The sequence below is a fragment of the Heterodontus francisci genome, chromosome 4, assembly GCF_036365525.1.
Source record: "Heterodontus francisci isolate sHetFra1 chromosome 4, sHetFra1.hap1, whole genome shotgun sequence".
Classification (NCBI taxonomy): domain Eukaryota; kingdom Metazoa; phylum Chordata; class Chondrichthyes; order Heterodontiformes; family Heterodontidae; genus Heterodontus; species Heterodontus francisci.
The window spans coordinates 125,577,350-125,589,900 of NC_090374.1; positions in this window are offsets into that span (position 1 = coordinate 125,577,350).

Below are 12,551 nucleotides of genomic sequence, written 5' to 3' on the forward strand. Positions count from 1 at the left end.
ACTGTCTGCGGATTTGGGCTCCACACTGTAGGAGGGATATTCAGACAATAAAGTTTTGATGAAAGGTCATCAATCCGAAATGTTTTTCTCTCTCCACAATGCTGCCTGACCTGCTGACCATATCCAGCATTTTCTGTTTATATTTCAGAATTCCAGCAACTGCAGTATTTTGCATAGAGTACAGTACAGAATAACTAGAATGCTGCCTGGTATGAGGAAATACAAAGGAAGACTTGAAAGGTTAGGGCTGTTTTCAATAGAACAGAGGAAATTATGGGTTGATTTGACAGACGCTTAAAAATATGAAGGGATGGGACAGAGTAAATAGGACAAATAAGCAGAAATTAGCATGCATTGGGTTTATTCATCAGATGTATAATGGGCATAAAGCATACTAATTTAGGAGTGGAACGGCTTGTGTCCAATCTGCACAGGCATTGGTCCCACAGCTAAATTCATGGGGCCCTTTTTTATGTTGCATTGCTGTTTGCGGGAATTTGAAGAGCACAAATTGGTTGCCTAATTTCTTGCATTACAACAGTGATTGTGCTTCAAAAGTATTTCGTTGGCTGGAAAGTGATTTGGGATATCCTGAAATTGTAATAGGTACTATATAAATACAAAACTGAGAAGGTTATGGGTTTAAGTTCCACTCCAGAGATTTGAGCACAAATATAACGGAATCACAGAATTGTTACAGCACAGAAGGAGGCCATTCAGCTGACATTCTGATGCAGTACTGATGAAGTGCTGCACTGTCAGAGGTACCGGCCTTCGGATGAGACGTTAAACCGAGAACCCATCTGACCTCTCAAGTCGACATAAAAGAGCCCATGCCATTATTTTGAAGAAGAGCAGAGGAGTTCTCCCCAGTGTTCTGACTGATATTTAACCCTTAACCAACATCACGAAAAAAAAATTATCTGATCATGTATCTAATTGCTGTTTATGGGTGCTTGCTATGCACAAATTGGCTGCTGCGTTTCCCGACATTACAATAGTGACTACACTTCAAAAGTACTTCATTGGCTATAAAGCACTTTGGGAATTCATGATGTCATGAAAGATGCTATAAAAATACCAGCCTTTCAATTTTTTCTGCAATGTTTTACTTTTTTGCCATTACAAACAGCTTGATCCTAAACAATCAGTATGTGTCTCTTCCCATAATGGCAATTTACATATATTAATATTTCACAAGTCTGAAGTATCAGACCAATCAGTTACAGACAGATGAGGGATAGTTACAGACACAAACATGAACAACATTGAACACTTCAGTGCCAAACCCAGACAGGCAGTGTGTATTCACTCACCCAGGTCATAATGTAAAGACAAAGGACAGAGGTCTGTCATCGGAAACAGGAGCCATGGCTTCCATTTTAAACATCCCAGTTCCTGGAGGTATCTATTATTCAAATATTCATACACAACATAGAAATGATTTTTGATTTGAAATAGGCTTTAACTCCATTTCTACTATGTCCATTACTCAGAGAAAAGCTGCCAATAGATCAAATAAGCATTGTGCAATTGATTGTATAGTGAACCATTTTAGTTTCAGGTGTTCACTTCAGTCAAATTTCAAATGAACAGATCTATCAAATAAAACTGAAGAGGAGCTTTTCAACACTTCAGCCTCTTGCTACCAGTGTGTAGACTGAAACCATTAATATCCCTACTGCTAATTAAAACACCAGATACTACAGACCCAAGCAATTAGCAACTGCCCATAAATATTAGGTCAATATCCTGCTTAAAAATATAACTTCACTGAATCCACAGTCTGAAACTTTCAGCAGCAGCTTTGTTCAGCTACCAGTCACCGTTAATGGATGGCCCTGTGATGGATCAGAGATCTATTAAGTTTCAAATCATAAAAGGCAATAGCACCTGCTTATCAAGCATAAAATGGACATTCCTGAACAAATGCTTGGGTGGAAATCCGTTTTGCCTGTTACTGTTCTCCAACGAAGATGTAAATTGATACAGGAAGCAGCTGCCCGTTTGTGGGAAGATACATGTAAATTAATACATAATGTCATGACTATATTGCACACCTGAGTTTCTGTCATTCCCACTCATTTCACATTCATTCCTTTAGCTGCCCATATAAATTTAACAATCAGAGTTGCCAGGTTCTATGCTCCACACAGAAATTAGTAGTGAACTGCAACATTGTTCGGCCATTACTGATGCCTTTTCCTTGATCTTTTTCCTCTTGCCATTAATGCATTTGAAGAGACTGTGGCTATTGCTGTGGTGCTACACTTTTCTTAATCCTGAGGCCAAAGTGTCACAATGCTATTCCTGCTGGGAATTCATCTGTTTCCCTGCCTTTTGGATGAAGATGATTGGGAACAAGAGCTGGGCAGGTCAGGCTACACCTGAGGTACTAGGCACCCATCCACCAGCACCATCACATCAAATATACACAGAAAGACATGCATATTTCCGTTTGTCCAAGGACTAGTCCATGTGGATGCTTTGATTCACCAGAGAAGTCATAATGGAGTTATGTTACATGTGGTATGCTGACCTGTAGCTAAACACTAACACAGACCTGGTAGTGCTCGTGGCTGTGAAAATCACAACAGCATTTATACCTCAAGGTTATTTCTGGATATCAATAGGGAATTGTGAATATCAGCCAATCAGCTCTGTGTGGAGGTGTGAAGCAAATCACAGATACATTGGGCTGAATTTAGCAAATGCATCGTGGGTCCTGGCAGCGTGCCTGGAAGTGGGTGCCATCACCACTCATCATGTGTGTGGCTGGCCCAGCGTAATCACGCAGTGAGTGGCCAATTATAATAATGGAGGTGCAGGACCCAGCCAATCACATGTCGGGGGGATTTGAAGGCCAATATGGTGGCAGGTGACTCCAGAGCAGGTGCTGGCGACATATTTAAAGCCCTGCCAGCCCTGCTTGCATTGCAGCCTTCGAGTGATTTGCTGTTTTATGTTCTCTGCTAAACCCAGTGTTGGAGTAACTCCTGGACTCACCAGTCCCCAGAGAAGGACGCTGAAGGATGGCAGAGGCAAGGCACAGGGTGGCCCCATGGTTTAGCAATGCTTGCCTGGTGATTCTCCTCCAGGCTGCAAGGGTCCTATTCTCCAGTGATGGCAAGCCTGGATGAAGATTACGGAGGAGGTCAACAACCGTGGGGTCATCCCCCCAAACATGGGTCCAATGCCACAAGAGGGTCAATGACCTCCTTCGTTCTGCCAAGGTGAATTCTCCATACCTCTCTCCTTTTTAGGAATTGCATGTGGCTACACAGGAGGAAGTGGGACATGGGAAGGGAGGCACCATAATGGCACTGGCAAAGGGGGTTAGGCATCACTACATCCTGACAGATGCATAACTGCATCTCGGCCACAGGCCACCTTCTTTCACAACCCCTGTTGTGATATCACTTTAAAAGTTTGAGTACTTCACATAACATCACAGGAAGCAATGTCAACCAACATGTGATCGGGCAGTTGGAATTGTGGTCGTCACTTAGTCACATGTGTATGATAAAATTCTCTTGTAATCTTGTTACTTCAAAATAAAGAACCCACTATTTAACTACAATTCAACTCTAGATTGTTTAGTATCTTATTGCTGAAGAAAGTAATAACATAATATGGTGGCAGTGGTGGGATACATTTGCATTTAAATCCATAGAATGTAGCAAAGAAAAGTGACAAATATAATGCTCGAGCATAGGATGACTGCCAGAACACACATACAGGTCAAGAGAAAAAAGTTGAAAATCTAGTTCTCAACCAAGCTACACAGTGACATGAACAGGTCGAGTCACTAGACTGCCTGCACGTTTCAGAGACACTTGATTAAAAGACAAAAGAGTCAATACATATGTAAACATTGTTCAGAACTATTCTGTTTCAATATGTACATAGTTTATCTTTTGTGTATTTCCATTTAAGGAAAGGGGGATGTTGTGATATCACTTTAAAAGTTGAGTACTTCACACATCCATCACAGGAAATGATGTCAACCAATATGTAATCAGGCAGTTGGAGTCATGTTAATCACCGAATCACACATGTATGATAGAGCTGTCTTGTAAATTTGTTACTTCACAATAAAGAACCCACTATTTAACTACCATACAACTCAGGATTGTTTGGTACCTTATTGCTGACAAAAGCAACAATATAACAATCCCCATTAACTTCCCTGAGAACTAATGCAAGGATGAACTTTATAGGAAACCCCAGCAGGGGACAAGGGGCTACCACTAGCAGAACTGTCATGGTGATCTTTCAGCAAAGTATGACTATCTACTTTTTCCACTTGCAGGACAAGGGGGCCCATAACAACAGGGAGACCTTGTGAACTGGTGGAGCAATTCCAAACATCTGGCCTCTCTTGACAGCTGAGGAGGAGGCACTGGAGCGAGCAGGGACCCAAGGCAGCCATTCAATAGTGGATGATGAGACTAGAGTCTGCATGCAAGAGAGTGAGAATTGTCTTCAAATGACGTACAGCACACTTCTTTGTGTTCTCTCATGCAGGTCAGCATCTGCAGGAGGCTCCATCAGAAGTGGGACAGCAGTCAACCTCTAAGGAACAGCAGTCAGAGGATGCACCACCACATGACTCTCCCGTACCTTCCAACAGCGCACATACTTTCACCTTGGTGGGTTCCTGCTTGGCTTTAGAATCAGGGTCACAGGCTGGTGAGAGCACAGCACATGTGCCCGAGCAGCTGGCTATGGCTGAGGCAGCCATGGCCTCTGACAGTTGGAGGACTGGGGGTGGCCAGGCCCATGCTGAACCCCAGGATGATTACAAACCTCTGGTGTCAACAGCACAGGACATGCTGGAATTGCAGGGAGAGGTATGGTAACATTTGACAGAGATAACAAAGGCCATGCGCAGCCATGAGCAGATGATGGAGGAGTCCATCCATGCCATGAGTGCTACCGTATCTCAGGTGTGCGAATGCATGGCTTCCTCCATCGAGAGGTTGGCGATCCTCATGGAGAGCAAGATCCCACAGATGCACGCATACCTGCACATCATCGCCTTGGCCATGAGCTCAATGCAGCAGCAGCAAGGCGAGACAAGGACGAAGCCCCTTCTCCAGCTCCTCATCCTGTTCTGGTCAGCAGGGAGGTTCAAGTGAGCCTTGAAAGGGAGGCGGAGAGGCTGGCATCCACAACTGAGGCTCCACTTTGGGCGCTCTGAGTGTGGACACTGGCTCCTCAGTCCCTCCACTAGTGATCCCAGTTCCAGTAGCCATGACACCTGAGGAGAGTCCTGCACCTGTGCAGGAAACCCTTAGGCAGCCAGAGGACATCCACTGAAATCATCACAGGCTAAAGGCCAGCCTGATTAGCAGCCTACCTCCAGCCCAGCAGCTATTGCAGACATTATACCTCATAGAAGCACTCGAAAACATATAAAGAAAACCATCTAGACACACCTGGGGCTTCATGCAAATTTGACTTTGCTATTTGATTTGTCTTATAAAATTTTTCATTACTGAAGTCGACTTTCATTGTGGAAAATGCTTATTCTTTCATGCCTTAATTGAGAGATGCTGACTTCACCATTCCCCCTTAGTGGGATGTCGGTGTAGGCACGGCCCTCCTCTGGTAAGCGTCTCATATGGTCCACTGCCTGTGGTTAAGCAGGGCACTGTGCATGAACCCAAATAGAAAGGAGGCGACAGACTGAATGCATTGAGGTGAGTCTTTATTGATTTCACTCTGAGAGGCCATCATGGTGGCTGAAAGCAGGTACGTATGAGACTGTCTCTTGCCTCCTTGGGCCATTGCTCAATGTGCTTGGCCTCCGAATCAAGGGGTTCAACAGCCAGTTCTGTCTTCATTAGCCTGCTCTGCATCCTATTTGTCATTGAGGACTGGCGATCAATCATGTCCTCTTCATGCAAGGCCTCTCCCCTCTGCAGGGCTAGATTGTGCAGAGCACAGCAGATCACCACGATCTACCGGAGCGATCCAGGCACCCGGAATCTCAGCTTCAGTAGCTGAATGGCCTGCCCGTTGGTTGCTCAGGTGGAGTGGTGGCAAGTGTTGTACCTCTCCTCTGCTGGAGTCTGAAGGTTCCTCACAGGTGTCAGCAGCCATTTTTTCAATATCCCTTGTCCCTGAGAATCCATCTCTGAAGGCGAATGGGGGGGAGGCCAGAAAAGCTGCAGCATCTGGGACTGTGAAAGCATGTAGGCATTATGTTTGCTTCCCAGAAAGCGAGCACACTCTTGAAGGAAACACTTTCGGTGGTTGCAGACCAACTGAACGTTGATGGAATATAAGCCCACCCTGTTGATGAAGGCAGCTGGTTGATCCATGGGAGCCTTGATGCCACTTGTGTGCAATCTATCACACCTTGCACCAGGGGGAAATCCAGCAATGGCCCCGAATCCTATGGCACTCTCGGACTGATTGTCAGGGTCAGTCTGGTTGCGCACATAGTCGCCAGCCCTCTTGAACAAGAGGTTGGTCACCTCCTTGATACAGCAGTAGCTGCTGCCTAGAAGACACCACACATGTCCCCAGTGGATCCTTGGAATAATCCAGACGTGTAAAAGTTAAGTGCCACAGTGATCTTCAAGGCCACGGGCAAAAGGTGACCACTGAATCCCATAGGTTGCAACTCGTCCTGCAGCATGGTGCATAAGTGAGTGACGGCCTTCCTGGAGAGCCATAGCCTTTGCTGACAATGCCGCTCAGACATTTGGATGTAGCTGATCAGTGTCCGGTCCACCTTCTGGTGCAGGTGAGCCCTTCTTTGCATGGGCGGCTGCTGCTGCTCTTGCCATGGAGCTTCACTGGCAGGCATAGATATCTCCTGGCCCTCCCTCCATTGGAGGCGCTGCATCACACCAGAGGGGTTGAAAAACACAGGGTCAATGAGACCCATGCCAGGTGATCAGGAGGCATCCAGACCACAGTCCTTCCCGGGATAAAGTTACATTGACAGCTTCACCTTTGCTACTCCTCTCTGTTGTCTGGCTAATGGTCCTCAGTGCCCACCCTTGCTTATAGCCAACCCTCTCACCCGATAGTATGGCCACCTGTACTCACCACCTGAGACCAAGCCCACCCGTTCAGAGCACACAGCACTGCAGGACGACAATGGCAGCCACTCCCCCCTCTTCATCTATGCAGTGCTGGTCATGGCTGCCTACCCATCACGGCGCTGAGGCCTTGCCTCAGAGCTGCCAGCTTTCGATGTCCGGGGATACGAAGACACGTGAGGGCCACACGTTGTCCACTTAATTCAAAGCCCCCCATTGAATCACTTTCAATTACATGCAAATGTATTAAAAGTAACTGAACTACAATTTAAACGGCAATCCCATCATGTCAGGGGAGCGACGCTGCCTTTGTGCTTTCCCGCTACTGACTAAATCCAGAACCAATGTCACAATGTCAAGTTTCCGGATGGACATGTCCAACGTGATTCTCTGCCCCCACCCCCACCACCCACCCCCCCCCCCACCCACCACTGCCACACCTCCATTCCTGCTCCAAAAAACCTCACTAAATTCAGCCCATTGTATGCTTTAGCATCACGGGATAACTCACAGCAGCACGAGAGAGCTCTGCAATTTTATAGAGAAGTAAGATTCCCAAAAGTGCAGTGAGTTACCAATTGCCCCCACAAAGACCTAGTACCAGCATGAATCATATAGGATTCCAATCTCTCATTATCCAGCTGATCTGAGACCAGTCCTTTGCAGGAGAGATCAATACCAGATAGTTGGATTGTACCTCAACTGGGCTGAGATCAATGTCCTTGCAAGGACGATACTTGGAAAATAAGTATCTAAGTAGGGCAGAAGAGCAAAGGGATCTGGGAGTAGAAATACACAAATCACTAAAAGTAGTGATGTAGATTAATAAGGCCAACAAAAACAAAACAAATCAAGCAATAGGGTTTATTTCTAAAGGGAAAGATTTGAAAAGTAGAGAAGTTATACTAAGCTTCTGAGGTTCCCACCATCACAGATGCCAGTCTTCAGCTCTGACACTGGTTATGCTGGAACTGTATAACTCATTGGTTAGGCCACAACTTGAGTACTGTGTGCAGTTCTGGTCACCTCATTACAGAAAGGATGTAATTGCACGAGAGAGATTTACAAGGATATTGCCAGGACCGGACAAATGCAGCTATGAGGAAGGATTGGATAGGCTACTATTGTTCTCCTTGGAACAAAGAAGGCTGTGGGGAGATCTGATTGAAATGTACAAGATTTTGAGGGGCCTGGATAGAGTGGAGGTGAAGGGCTTTTACCTTGGCAGAGAGGTCAGTGACAAGGGGGCATAGATTTAAAGTGATTGGTAAAAAAATTAGAGGAGAGTTGAGGAAAACGTTATTCACCGAGAGGGTGGTGGGTTCTGGAACTCACTGCCTGAAAGGGTAGTTGAGGCAAAAACCCACAACTCATTCAAAAGGAGTCTGGATATGCACTTCAAGTGCCGTAATCTGCAGGGCTACGGACCAAATGCTGGAAGGTGGGATTTGAATGGGTGGTTCGTTTTTCGGCCGGCACAGACACGCTGGGCCAAGCGGCCTCTTTCTGTGCCAAAGGGATCAAGAGATGTGGGGAGAAAGTGGGAACAGGGTACTGAATTAGACGATCAGCCATGATCTTTTTTGAAAGCTGGAGCAGGCCCGAAGGGCCGAATGGCCTACTCCTGTTCCTATTTTTCTATGTTTCTATATTTTTAAACTTTCTATGATTCTATGAAAGACAAAAGCAGCAAAGGTTAAAAAGTGTACAGCACAGGAATTTGGCAGTGTTAAAAGGTATTTATTTAAATACAAGGAGTATAACAAATAAAGTTGATGGGCTGAGGGCACAGATAGACACATTGCAGCATGATATCATTGCTACAACAGAAGCTTGGCTTAAACAGGAACAAAATTGGCAGCTCAACATCCCTGGATATACAGTTTTCAGGCAGAATAGGGAGGGGGGGTAAAAAAAGGGAGGGGGTGTAGCATTATTGGTTAAAGAATCAATTACAGCTGTGAGGAGGGATGATATGCTAAATGAATCATCAAATGAGGTCATATGGGTTGAGCTCAGAAATAAAAAAGGGGCAACCACACTAATAGGAATGTGCTATAGAGCCCCAAATAGTGAGAGGGAGATAGAAGAACAAATATGTCGGCAAATTTCTGAGTGCAAAAACAGTGAGCAATAATACTTGGGGATTTCAACTACCCTAATATTAACTGGGTTACAAACAGTGTGAAGGGCACAGAGGGCATAAAATTCTTGAACTACATTCAAGAGAACTTTTTTAGCCAGCACGTAACAAGCCCAATGAGAGGGGGCACAATTCTAGATTTAGTCTTAGGAAATGAAGCTGGGCAAGTGAATAAAGTAGCAGTGGGTGATCATTTTGGAGATAGTGACCATAATACAGTTAGATTTAGCATTTTTGTGGAAAAGGACGAAGATAGAACAGGAGTAAAAGTTCTAAATTGGGGGAAGGCAAATTTTACGAAGCTGAGAGGTGATCTGGCAATAGTGGACTGAATGCAGCTACTTGAAAGAAAATCAGTGGCAAACCAATGGGTGGCATTCAAAAGCGGGATTCTACGGGCACAATGTAAACATGTCCTCACAAAGAAAAAGGGTGGTACTGCCAAATCTAGAGGGCCTGGTTATCTAGAAGCATTCAGGGTAAGTTAAAGCAGAAAAAGAAAGCTTATGACAGTCACAAAATACTTAATACTTTAGAAAGCCTAGACGAGTATAGAAAGTGCAGGGGTGAAGTAAAAAAGGAAATTAGGAAAGCAAAGAGAGGACATGAAAATATATTGGCAGGTAAAATCAAGTTAAACCCAAAGATGTTTTATCAGTATATTAAGAGCAAGAGGATAACAAAGCAAAGAGTAAGGCCCATCAGAGATGTGCAAGGTAACTTATGCATGGATGCAGAAGATGTGGGCAGGATTCTTAATGGGTACTTTGCCTCTGTCTTCACAAAGGAGAGGGATGATGCAGACATTGTAGTTAAGGAGGAGTCTGAAATATTAGATACAATAAGCATAATGAGAGAGAAAGCACTAGAGAGTCTGACATTCTTGAAAGTGGATAAATCACCAGGGCCGGATGGATTGTATCCCAGGCTGCTAAAGGAAGCCAGGGAGGAAATAGGCGAGATACCAGAGGATTGGAGGTCTGTGAAAATCGTACCATTGTTTAAAAAGGGTGCAAGGGAAAGGCCAAAAAATTATAAGTCTGACCTTGGTGGTGGGCAAATTATTGGAATCAATTATGAGAGACAGGATAAACTGGCACTTAGAAAGGCACATATTAATCAGGGATAGTCAGCATGGATTTGTGAAGAGTAGGTTATGTTTTATTAACTCAATTGAATTTTTTGAGGAAGTAATAAGGAGGATGATGAGAGTAGTGCAGTGGATGCTGTCTACATGGATTTTAGTAAGGCATTTGACAAGATCCCACATGGCAGACTGGTCAGAAAAGTAAAAGCCCATGGGATACAGGGGAATGTGACGAGTTGGATCCAAAATTGGCTCAGTGACAGGAAACAAAGGGTAATGGTTGACAGATGTTTTTGCGAATGAAAAGTGGTTTCCATGGCATTCCACAGGGCTCAGTGTTGGGTCCCTTGCTGTTGTGGTATATATTAATGATTTGGACTTAAATGTGGGAGGCATGATTGGGAAATTTGCAGATGACACAAAAATTGGCCATGTAGTTGATAGTGAGGAGGATAGCTGTAAACTCCAGAATGATATCAATGGTTTGGTTGAATGAGTGGAAAAGTGGCATTTGGAATTAAATCTAGAGAAGTGTGGAGGTAATGCATTTGAGGAGGGCAAAAAAAGCAAGGGAATACACAATAAATGGGAGGATATTGAGAGAATCAGAGGAAGTGAGAGATCTTGGAGTGCATGTCCACAGGTCCCTGAAAGTGGCAGGACAGGTAGATAAAGTGGTGAAGAAGGCATAGGGAATGCTTTCCTTTATTGACCGAAGTATAGAATACAAAAGCAGGGATGTAATGCTGGAACTGTATAAAACGCTAGTTAGGCCACAGCTAGAGTATTGCCCACAGTTCTGGTCACCACATTACATAATTACACTGGAGAGAGTACAGAGGAGATTTACAAGAATGGTGCCAGGGCTGGAAAATTGAAGCTATGAGGAAAAATTGGATATGCTAGGGTTGTTTTCCTTAGAATAGAGGAGGCTGAGGGGTGAATTAATTGAGGGGTACAAAATTATGAGGGGCCTAGATAAGAGTTGACAGGAAGGATCTGTTTCCTCTAGTGGAGAGGTCAATTACCAGGGGGGCACAGATTTAAGGTGACTGGTAGAAGGATTGGAGGGGACATGAGGAAAAACCTTTTCACCCAGAGGGTGGTGGGTGTCTGGAATTCACTGTCCAGATCGGTGTCGAGGCAGAAACCCTCAACTCATTTAAAAGGTACTGGACCTGTACCTGAAGTGCTGTAACCTGCAAAGCTATGGACCAAGTGCTGGAAGGTGGGATTAAAATGGGCAGCTAGTTTTTCCAACTGGTGCAGACATAATGGGCTGAATGGCCTCTTTCTGTGCTATAACCTTTCTATTTTTTATTTAGAGATACAGAACTGAAACAGGCCCTTTAGCCCACCGAGTCTGTGCTGACCAACAACCACCCATTTATACTAATCCTACATTAATCCCATATTCCCTACCACATCCCCACCATTCTCCTACCACCTACCTACACTAGGGGCAATTTACACTGGCCAATTTACCTATCAACCTGCAAGTCTTTGGCTGTGGGAGGAAACTGGAGCACCCGGCGGAAACCCACGCAGTCACAGGGTGAACTTGCAAACTCCACACAGGCAGTACCCTGAACTGAGCCCGGGTCGCTGGAGCTGTGAGGCTGCGGTGCTAACCACTGTGCCGCCCCTATGGTTCTATGGTTCTACTCTCCACTTGCCTGAACAGGTGCAGCTCCAACAATACTCAAGAAGCTCGACACTATCCAGGACAAAGCAGCCCATTTGATTGGCACCCCATTAACCACCTTAAATATTCACTCCCTCCACCACTGGTGCATCGTGGCTGCAGCATACCATCTACAAGATTCACTGCAGCAACTCGTCAAAGCATCTTCGACAGCACGTTCCAAACCCACAACCTCTACCACCTAGAAGGACAAGGGCAGCAGACATATGGGAACACTACCACCTCTAAGTTCCCCTCCAATCGCCATTCCTTCATCAAAATCCTGGAACTCCGTCAGCAATAACAACACTGGGAGTAGCTTCACCGCACGGACTGCAGCAATTCAAGAAGGCAACTCACCACCACCTTCTCAAGAACAATTACAGATGGGCAATAAATGCTGGCTTTGCCAGTGATGCCCACTTCCTATGAATGAATAAAAAAGAATCAAACCTTGGTTAGACTACACCTGGAGTACTGCATACAGTTCTGGGCACCATATTATAGAAAGGAGGCACTGGGAGGGTGCAAAAAAGAATGACATGGATGATACCAGAATTGCGATATTATACCTATCAA